Below are 9663 nucleotides of genomic sequence, written 5' to 3' on the forward strand. Positions count from 1 at the left end.
GGGGGGGGGGGGTGGGGGGGGGGGGGGGTGGGGGGGGGGGGGGGTGGGGGGGGGGGGGGGTGGGGGGGGGGGGGGGTGGGGGGGGGGGGGGGTGGGGGGGGGGGGGGGTGGGGGGGGGGGGGGGTGGGGGGGGGGGGGGGTGGGGGGGGGGGGGGGTGGGGGGGGGGGGGGGTGGGGGGGGGGGGGGGTGGGGGGGGGGGGGGGTGGGGGGGGGGGGGGGTGGGGGGGGGGGGGGGTGGGGGGGGGGGGGGGTGGGGGGGGGGGGGGGTGGGGGGGGGGGGGGGTGGGGGGGGGGGGGGGTGGGGGGGGGGGGGGGTGGGGGGGGGGGGGGGTGGGGGGGGGGGGGGGTGGGGGGGGGGGGGGGTGGGGGGGGGGGGGGGTGGGGGGGGGGGGGGGTGGGGGGGGGGGGGGGTGGGGGGGGGGGGGGGTGGGGGGGGGGGGGGGTGGGGGGGGGGGGGGGTGGGGGGGGGGGGGGGTGGGGGGGGGGGGGGGTGGGGGGGGGGGGGGGTGGGGGGGGGGGGGGGTGGGGGGGGGGGGGGGTGGGGGGGGGGGGGGGTGGGGGGGGGGGGGGGTGGGGGGGGGGGGGGGTGGGGGGGGGGGGGGGTGGGGGGGGGGGGGGGTGGGGGGGGGGGGGGGTGGGGGGGGGGGGGGGTGGGGGGGGGGGGGGGTGGGGGGGGGGGGGGGTGGGGGGGGGGGGGGGTGGGGGGGGGGGGGGGTGGGGGGGGGGGGGGGTGGGGGGGGGGGGGGGTGGGGGGGGGGGGGGGTGGGGGGGGGGGGGGGTGGGGGGGGGGGGGGGTGGGGGGGGGGGGGGGTGGGGGGGGGGGGGGGTGGGGGGGGGGGGGGGTGGGGGGGGGGGGGGGTGGGGGGGGGGGGGGGTGGGGGGGGGGGGGGGTGGGGGGGGGGGGGGGTGGGGGGGGGGGGGGGTGGGGGGGGGGGGGGGTGGGGGGGGGGGGGGGTGGGGGGGGGGGGGGGTGGGGGGGGGGGGGGGTGGGGGGGGGGGGGGGTGGGGGGGGGGGGGGGTGGGGGGGGGGGGGGGTGGGGGGGGGGGGGGGTGGGGGGGGGGGGGGGTGGGGGGGGGGGGGGGTGGGGGGGGGGGGGGGTGGGGGGGGGGGGGGGTGGGGGGGGGGGGGGGTGGGGGGGGGGGGGGGTGGGGGGGGGGGGGGGTGGGGGGGGGGGGGGGTGGGGGGGGGGGGGGGTGGGGGGGGGGGGGGGTGGGGGGGGGGGGGGGTGGGGGGGGGGGGGGGTGGGGGGGGGGGGGGGTGGGGGGGGGGGGGGGTGGGGGGGGGGGGGGGTGGGGGGGGGGGGGGGTGGGGGGGGGGGGGGGTGGGGGGGGGGGGGGGTGGGGGGGGGGGGGGGTGGGGGGGGGGGGGGGTGGGGGGGGGGGGGGGTGGGGGGGGGGGGGGGTGGGGGGGGGGGGGGGTGGGGGGGGGGGGGGGTGGGGGGGGGGGGGGGTGGGGGGGGGGGGGGGTGGGGGGGGGGGGGGGTGGGGGGGGGGGGGGGTGGGGGGGGGGGGGGGTGGGGGGGGGGGGGGGTGGGGGGGGGGGGGGGTGGGGGGGGGGGGGGGTGGGGGGGGGGGGGGGTGGGGGGGGGGGGGGGTGGGGGGGGGGGGGGGTGGGGGGGGGGGGGGGTGGGGGGGGGGGGGGGTGGGGGGGGGGGGGGGTGGGGGGGGGGGGGGGTGGGGGGGGGGGGGGGTGGGGGGGGGGGGGGGTGGGGGGGGGGGGGGGTGGGGGGGGGGGGGGGTGGGGGGGGGGGGGGGTGGGGGGGGGGGGGGGTGGGGGGGGGGGGGGGTGGGGGGGGGGGGGGGTGGGGGGGGGGGGGGGTGGGGGGGGGGGGGGGTGGGGGGGGGGGGGGGTGGGGGGGGGGGGGGGTGGGGGGGGGGGGGGGTGGGGGGGGGGGGGGGTGGGGGGGGGGGGGGGTGGGGGGGGGGGGGGGTGGGGGGGGGGGGGGGTGGGGGGGGGGGGGGGTGGGGGGGGGGGGGGGTGGGGGGGGGGGGGGGTGGGGGGGGGGGGGGGTGGGGGGGGGGGGGGGTGGGGGGGGGGGGGGGTGGGGGGGGGGGGGGGTGGGGGGGGGGGGGGGTGGGGGGGGGGGGGGGTGGGGGGGGGGGGGGGTGGGGGGGGGGGGGGGTGGGGGGGGGGGGGGGTGGGGGGGGGGGGGGGTGGGGGGGGGGGGGGGTGGGGGGGGGGGGGGGTGGGGGGGGGGGGGGGTGGGGGGGGGGGGGGGTGGGGGGGGGGGGGGGTGGGGGGGGGGGGGGGTGGGGGGGGGGGGGGGTGGGGGGGGGGGGGGGTGGGGGGGGGGGGGGGTGGGGGGGGGGGGGGGTGGGGGGGGGGGGGGGTGGGGGGGGGGGGGGGTGGGGGGGGGGGGGGGTGGGGGGGGGGGGGGGTGGGGGGGGGGGGGGGTGGGGGGGGGGGGGGGTGGGGGGGGGGGGGGGTGGGGGGGGGGGGGGGTGGGGGGGGGGGGGGGTGGGGGGGGGGGGGGGTGGGGGGGGGGGGGGGTGGGGGGGGGGGGGGGTGGGGGGGGGGGGGGGTGGGGGGGGGGGGGGGTGGGGGGGGGGGGGGGTGGGGGGGGGGGGGGGTGGGGGGGGGGGGGGGTGGGGGGGGGGGGGGGTGGGGGGGGGGGGGGGTGGGGGGGGGGGGGGGTGGGGGGGGGGGGGGGTGGGGGGGGGGGGGGGTGGGGGGGGGGGGGGGTGGGGGGGGGGGGGGGTGGGGGGGGGGGGGGGTGGGGGGGGGGGGGGGTGGGGGGGGGGGGGGGTGGGGGGGGGGGGGGGTGGGGGGGGGGGGGGGTGGGGGGGGGGGGGGGTGGGGGGGGGGGGGGGTGGGGGGGGGGGGGGGTGGGGGGGGGGGGGGGTGGGGGGGGGGGGGGGTGGGGGGGGGGGGGGGTGGGGGGGGGGGGGGGTGGGGGGGGGGGGGGGTGGGGGGGGGGGGGGGTGGGGGGGGGGGGGGGTGGGGGGGGGGGGGGGTGGGGGGGGGGGGGGGTGGGGGGGGGGGGGGGTGGGGGGGGGGGGGGGTGGGGGGGGGGGGGGGTGGGGGGGGGGGGGGGTGGGGGGGGGGGGGGGTGGGGGGGGGGGGGGGTGGGGGGGGGGGGGGGTGGGGGGGGGGGGGGGTGGGGGGGGGGGGGGGTGGGGGGGGGGGGGGGTGGGGGGGGGGGGGGGTGGGGGGGGGGGGGGGTGGGGGGGGGGGGGGGTGGGGGGGGGGGGGGGTGGGGGGGGGGGGGGGTGGGGGGGGGGGGGGGTGGGGGGGGGGGGGGGTGGGGGGGGGGGGGGGTGGGGGGGGGGGGGGGTGGGGGGGGGGGGGGGTGGGGGGGGGGGGGGGTGGGGGGGGGGGGGGGTGGGGGGGGGGGGGGGTGGGGGGGGGGGGGGGTGGGGGGGGGGGGGGGTGGGGGGGGGGGGGGGTGGGGGGGGGGGGGGGTGGGGGGGGGGGGGGGTGGGGGGGGGGGGGGGTGGGGGGGGGGGGGGGTGGGGGGGGGGGGGGGTGGGGGGGGGGGGGGGTGGGGGGGGGGGGGGGTGGGGGGGGGGGGGGGTGGGGGGGGGGGGGGGTGGGGGGGGGGGGGGGTGGGGGGGGGGGGGGGTGGGGGGGGGGGGGGGTGGGGGGGGGGGGGGGTGGGGGGGGGGGGGGGTGGGGGGGGGGGGGGGTGGGGGGGGGGGGGGGTGGGGGGGGGGGGGGGTGGGGGGGGGGGGGGGTGGGGGGGGGGGGGGGTGGGGGGGGGGGGGGGTGGGGGGGGGGGGGGGTGGGGGGGGGGGGGGGTGGGGGGGGGGGGGGGTGGGGGGGGGGGGGGGTGGGGGGGGGGGGGGGTGGGGGGGGGGGGGGGTGGGGGGGGGGGGGGGTGGGGGGGGGGGGGGGTGGGGGGGGGGGGGGGTGGGGGGGGGGGGGGGTGGGGGGGGGGGGGGGTGGGGGGGGGGGGGGGTGGGGGGGGGGGGGGGTGGGGGGGGGGGGGGGTGGGGGGGGGGGGGGGTGGGGGGGGGGGGGGGTGGGGGGGGGGGGGGGTGGGGGGGGGGGGGGGTGGGGGGGGGGGGGGGTGGGGGGGGGGGGGGGTGGGGGGGGGGGGGGGTGGGGGGGGGGGGGGGTGGGGGGGGGGGGGGGTGGGGGGGGGGGGGGGTGGGGGGGGGGGGGGGTGGGGGGGGGGGGGGGTGGGGGGGGGGGGGGGTGGGGGGGGGGGGGGGTGGGGGGGGGGGGGGGTGGGGGGGGGGGGGGGTGGGGGGGGGGGGGGGTGGGGGGGGGGGGGGGTGGGGGGGGGGGGGGGTGGGGGGGGGGGGGGGTGGGGGGGGGGGGGGGTGGGGGGGGGGGGGGGTGGGGGGGGGGGGGGGTGGGGGGGGGGGGGGGTGGGGGGGGGGGGGGGTGGGGGGGGGGGGGGGTGGGGGGGGGGGGGGGTGGGGGGGGGGGGGGGTGGGGGGGGGGGGGGGTGGGGGGGGGGGGGGGTGGGGGGGGGGGGGGGTGGGGGGGGGGGGGGGTGGGGGGGGGGGGGGGTGGGGGGGGGGGGGGGTGGGGGGGGGGGGGGGTGGGGGGGGGGGGGGGTGGGGGGGGGGGGGGGTGGGGGGGGGGGGGGGTGGGGGGGGGGGGGGGTGGGGGGGGGGGGGGGTGGGGGGGGGGGGGGGTGGGGGGGGGGGGGGGTGGGGGGGGGGGGGGGTGGGGGGGGGGGGGGGTGGGGGGGGGGGGGGGTGGGGGGGGGGGGGGGTGGGGGGGGGGGGGGGTGGGGGGGGGGGGGGGTGGGGGGGGGGGGGGGTGGGGGGGGGGGGGGGTGGGGGGGGGGGGGGGTGGGGGGGGGGGGGGGTGGGGGGGGGGGGGGGTGGGGGGGGGGGGGGGTGGGGGGGGGGGGGGGTGGGGGGGGGGGGGGGTGGGGGGGGGGGGGGGTGGGGGGGGGGGGGGGTGGGGGGGGGGGGGGGTGGGGGGGGGGGGGGGTGGGGGGGGGGGGGGGTGGGGGGGGGGGGGGGTGGGGGGGGGGGGGGGTGGGGGGGGGGGGGGGTGGGGGGGGGGGGGGGTGGGGGGGGGGGGGGGTGGGGGGGGGGGGGGGTGGGGGGGGGGGGGGGTGGGGGGGGGGGGGGGTGGGGGGGGGGGGGGGTGGGGGGGGGGGGGGGTGGGGGGGGGGGGGGGTGGGGGGGGGGGGGGGTGGGGGGGGGGGGGGGTGGGGGGGGGGGGGGGTGGGGGGGGGGGGGGGTGGGGGGGGGGGGGGGTGGGGGGGGGGGGGGGTGGGGGGGGGGGGGGGTGGGGGGGGGGGGGGGTGGGGGGGGGGGGGGGTGGGGGGGGGGGGGGGTGGGGGGGGGGGGGGGTGGGGGGGGGGGGGGGTGGGGGGGGGGGGGGGTGGGGGGGGGGGGGGGTGGGGGGGGGGGGGGGTGGGGGGGGGGGGGGGTGGGGGGGGGGGGGGGTGGGGGGGGGGGGGGGTGGGGGGGGGGGGGGGTGGGGGGGGGGGGGGGTGGGGGGGGGGGGGGGTGGGGGGGGGGGGGGGTGGGGGGGGGGGGGGGTGGGGGGGGGGGGGGGTGGGGGGGGGGGGGGGTGGGGGGGGGGGGGGGTGGGGGGGGGGGGGGGTGGGGGGGGGGGGGGGTGGGGGGGGGGGGGGGTGGGGGGGGGGGGGGGTGGGGGGGGGGGGGGGTGGGGGGGGGGGGGGGTGGGGGGGGGGGGGGGTGGGGGGGGGGGGGGGTGGGGGGGGGGGGGGGTGGGGGGGGGGGGGGGTGGGGGGGGGGGGGGGTGGGGGGGGGGGGGGGTGGGGGGGGGGGGGGGTGGGGGGGGGGGGGGGTGGGGGGGGGGGGGGGTGGGGGGGGGGGGGGGTGGGGGGGGGGGGGGGTGGGGGGGGGGGGGGGTGGGGGGGGGGGGGGGTGGGGGGGGGGGGGGGTGGGGGGGGGGGGGGGTGGGGGGGGGGGGGGGTGGGGGGGGGGGGGGGTGGGGGGGGGGGGGGGTGGGGGGGGGGGGGGGTGGGGGGGGGGGGGGGTGGGGGGGGGGGGGGGTGGGGGGGGGGGGGGGTGGGGGGGGGGGGGGGTGGGGGGGGGGGGGGGTGGGGGGGGGGGGGGGTGGGGGGGGGGGGGGGTGGGGGGGGGGGGGGGTGGGGGGGGGGGGGGGTGGGGGGGGGGGGGGGTGGGGGGGGGGGGGGGTGGGGGGGGGGGGGGGTGGGGGGGGGGGGGGGTGGGGGGGGGGGGGGGTGGGGGGGGGGGGGGGTGGGGGGGGGGGGGGGTGGGGGGGGGGGGGGGTGGGGGGGGGGGGGGGTGGGGGGGGGGGGGGGTGGGGGGGGGGGGGGGTGGGGGGGGGGGGGGGTGGGGGGGGGGGGGGGTGGGGGGGGGGGGGGGTGGGGGGGGGGGGGGGTGGGGGGGGGGGGGGGTGGGGGGGGGGGGGGGTGGGGGGGGGGGGGGGTGGGGGGGGGGGGGGGTGGGGGGGGGGGGGGGTGGGGGGGGGGGGGGGTGGGGGGGGGGGGGGGTGGGGGGGGGGGGGGGTGGGGGGGGGGGGGGGTGGGGGGGGGGGGGGGTGGGGGGGGGGGGGGGTGGGGGGGGGGGGGGGTGGGGGGGGGGGGGGGTGGGGGGGGGGGGGGGTGGGGGGGGGGGGGGGTGGGGGGGGGGGGGGGTGGGGGGGGGGGGGGGTGGGGGGGGGGGGGGGTGGGGGGGGGGGGGGGTGGGGGGGGGGGGGGGTGGGGGGGGGGGGGGGTGGGGGGGGGGGGGGGTGGGGGGGGGGGGGGGTGGGGGGGGGGGGGGGTGGGGGGGGGGGGGGGTGGGGGGGGGGGGGGGTGGGGGGGGGGGGGGGTGGGGGGGGGGGGGGGTGGGGGGGGGGGGGGGTGGGGGGGGGGGGGGGTGGGGGGGGGGGGGGGTGGGGGGGGGGGGGGGTGGGGGGGGGGGGGGGTGGGGGGGGGGGGGGGTGGGGGGGGGGGGGGGTGGGGGGGGGGGGGGGTGGGGGGGGGGGGGGGTGGGGGGGGGGGGGGGTGGGGGGGGGGGGGGGTGGGGGGGGGGGGGGGTGGGGGGGGGGGGGGGTGGGGGGGGGGGGGGGTGGGGGGGGGGGGGGGTGGGGGGGGGGGGGGGTGGGGGGGGGGGGGGGTGGGGGGGGGGGGGGGTGGGGGGGGGGGGGGGTGGGGGGGGGGGGGGGTGGGGGGGGGGGGGGGTGGGGGGGGGGGGGGGTGGGGGGGGGGGGGGGTGGGGGGGGGGGGGGGTGGGGGGGGGGGGGGGTGGGGGGGGGGGGGGGTGGGGGGGGGGGGGGGTGGGGGGGGGGGGGGGTGGGGGGGGGGGGGGGTGGGGGGGGGGGGGGGTGGGGGGGGGGGGGGGTGGGGGGGGGGGGGGGTGGGGGGGGGGGGGGGTGGGGGGGGGGGGGGGTGGGGGGGGGGGGGGGTGGGGGGGGGGGGGGGTGGGGGGGGGGGGGGGTGGGGGGGGGGGGGGGTGGGGGGGGGGGGGGGTGGGGGGGGGGGGGGGTGGGGGGGGGGGGGGGTGGGGGGGGGGGGGGGTGGGGGGGGGGGGGGGTGGGGGGGGGGGGGGGTGGGGGGGGGGGGGGGTGGGGGGGGGGGGGGGTGGGGGGGGGGGGGGGTGGGGGGGGGGGGGGGTGGGGGGGGGGGGGGGTGGGGGGGGGGGGGGGTGGGGGGGGGGGGGGGTGGGGGGGGGGGGGGGTGGGGGGGGGGGGGGGTGGGGGGGGGGGGGGGTGGGGGGGGGGGGGGGTGGGGGGGGGGGGGGGTGGGGGGGGGGGGGGGTGGGGGGGGGGGGGGGTGGGGGGGGGGGGGGGTGGGGGGGGGGGGGGGTGGGGGGGGGGGGGGGTGGGGGGGGGGGGGGGTGGGGGGGGGGGGGGGTGGGGGGGGGGGGGGGTGGGGGGGGGGGGGGGTGGGGGGGGGGGGGGGTGGGGGGGGGGGGGGGTGGGGGGGGGGGGGGGTGGGGGGGGGGGGGGGTGGGGGGGGGGGGGGGTGGGGGGGGGGGGGGGTGGGGGGGGGGGGGGGTGGGGGGGGGGGGGGGTGGGGGGGGGGGGGGGTGGGGGGGGGGGGGGGTGGGGGGGGGGGGGGGTGGGGGGGGGGGGGGGTGGGGGGGGGGGGGGGTGGGGGGGGGGGGGGGTGGGGGGGGGGGGGGGTGGGGGGGGGGGGGGGTGGGGGGGGGGGGGGGTGGGGGGGGGGGGGGGTGGGGGGGGGGGGGGGTGGGGGGGGGGGGGGGTGGGGGGGGGGGGGGGTGGGGGGGGGGGGGGGTGGGGGGGGGGGGGGGTGGGGGGGGGGGGGGGTGGGGGGGGGGGGGGGTGGGGGGGGGGGGGGGTGGGGGGGGGGGGGGGTGGGGGGGGGGGGGGGTGGGGGGGGGGGGGGGTGGGGGGGGGGGGGGGTGGGGGGGGGGGGGGGTGGGGGGGGGGGGGGGTGGGGGGGGGGGGGGGTGGGGGGGGGGGGGGGTGGGGGGGGGGGGGGGTGGGGGGGGGGGGGGGTGGGGGGGGGGGGGGGTGGGGGGGGGGGGGGGTGGGGGGGGGGGGGGGTGGGGGGGGGGGGGGGTGGGGGGGGGGGGGGGTGGGGGGGGGGGGGGGTGGGGGGGGGGGGGGGTGGGGGGGGGGGGGGGTGGGGGGGGGGGGGGGTGGGGGGGGGGGGGGGTGGGGGGGGGGGGGGGTGGGGGGGGGGGGGGGTGGGGGGGGGGGGGGGTGGGGGGGGGGGGGGGTGGGGGGGGGGGGGGGTGGGGGGGGGGGGGGGTGGGGGGGGGGGGGGGTGGGGGGGGGGGGGGGTGGGGGGGGGGGGGGGTGGGGGGGGGGGGGGGTGGGGGGGGGGGGGGGTGGGGGGGGGGGGGGGTGGGGGGGGGGGGGGGTGGGGGGGGGGGGGGGTGGGGGGGGGGGGGGGTGGGGGGGGGGGGGGGTGGGGGGGGGGGGGGGTGGGGGGGGGGGGGGGTGGGGGGGGGGGGGGGTGGGGGGGGGGGGGGGTGGGGGGGGGGGGGGGTGGGGGGGGGGGGGGGTGGGGGGGGGGGGGGGTGGGGGGGGGGGGGGGTGGGGGGGGGGGGGGGTGGGGGGGGGGGGGGGTGGGGGGGGGGGGGGGTGGGGGGGGGGGGGGGTGGGGGGGGGGGGGGGTGGGGGGGGGGGGGGGTGGGGGGGGGGGGGGGTGGGGGGGGGGGGGGGTGGGGGGGGGGGGGGGTGGGGGGGGGGGGGGGTGGGGGGGGGGGGGGGTGGGGGGGGGGGGGGGTGGGGGGGGGGGGGGGTGGGGGGGGGGGGGGGTGGGGGGGGGGGGGGGTGGGGGGGGGGGGGGGTGGGGGGGGGGGGGGGTGGGGGGGGGGGGGGGTGGGGGGGGGGGGGGGTGGGGGGGGGGGGGGGTGGGGGGGGGGGGGGGTGGGGGGGGGGGGGGGTGGGGGGGGGGGGGGGTGGGGGGGGGGGGGGGTGGGGGGGGGGGGGGGTGGGGGGGGGGGGGGGTGGGGGGGGGGGGGGGTGGGGGGGGGGGGGGGTGGGGGGGGGGGGGGGTGGGGGGGGGGGGGGGTGGGGGGGGGGGGGGGTGGGGGGGGGGGGGGGTGGGGGGGGGGGGGGGTGGGGGGGGGGGGGGGTGGGGGGGGGGGGGGGTGGGGGGGGGGGGGGGTGGGGGGGGGGGGGGGTGGGGGGGGGGGGGGGTGGGGGGGGGGGGGGGTGGGGGGGGGGGGGGGTGGGGGGGGGGGGGGGTGGGGGGGGGGGGGGGTGGGGGGGGGGGGGGGTGGGGGGGGGGGGGGGTGGGGGGGGGGGGGGGTGGGGGGGGGGGGGGGTGGGGGGGGGGGGGGGTGGGGGGGGGGGGGGGTGG

The sequence above is a fragment of the Sphaerodactylus townsendi genome, linkage group LG16 (assembly GCF_021028975.2).
Source record: "Sphaerodactylus townsendi isolate TG3544 linkage group LG16, MPM_Stown_v2.3, whole genome shotgun sequence".
NCBI lineage: Eukaryota > Metazoa > Chordata > Lepidosauria > Squamata > Sphaerodactylidae > Sphaerodactylus > Sphaerodactylus townsendi.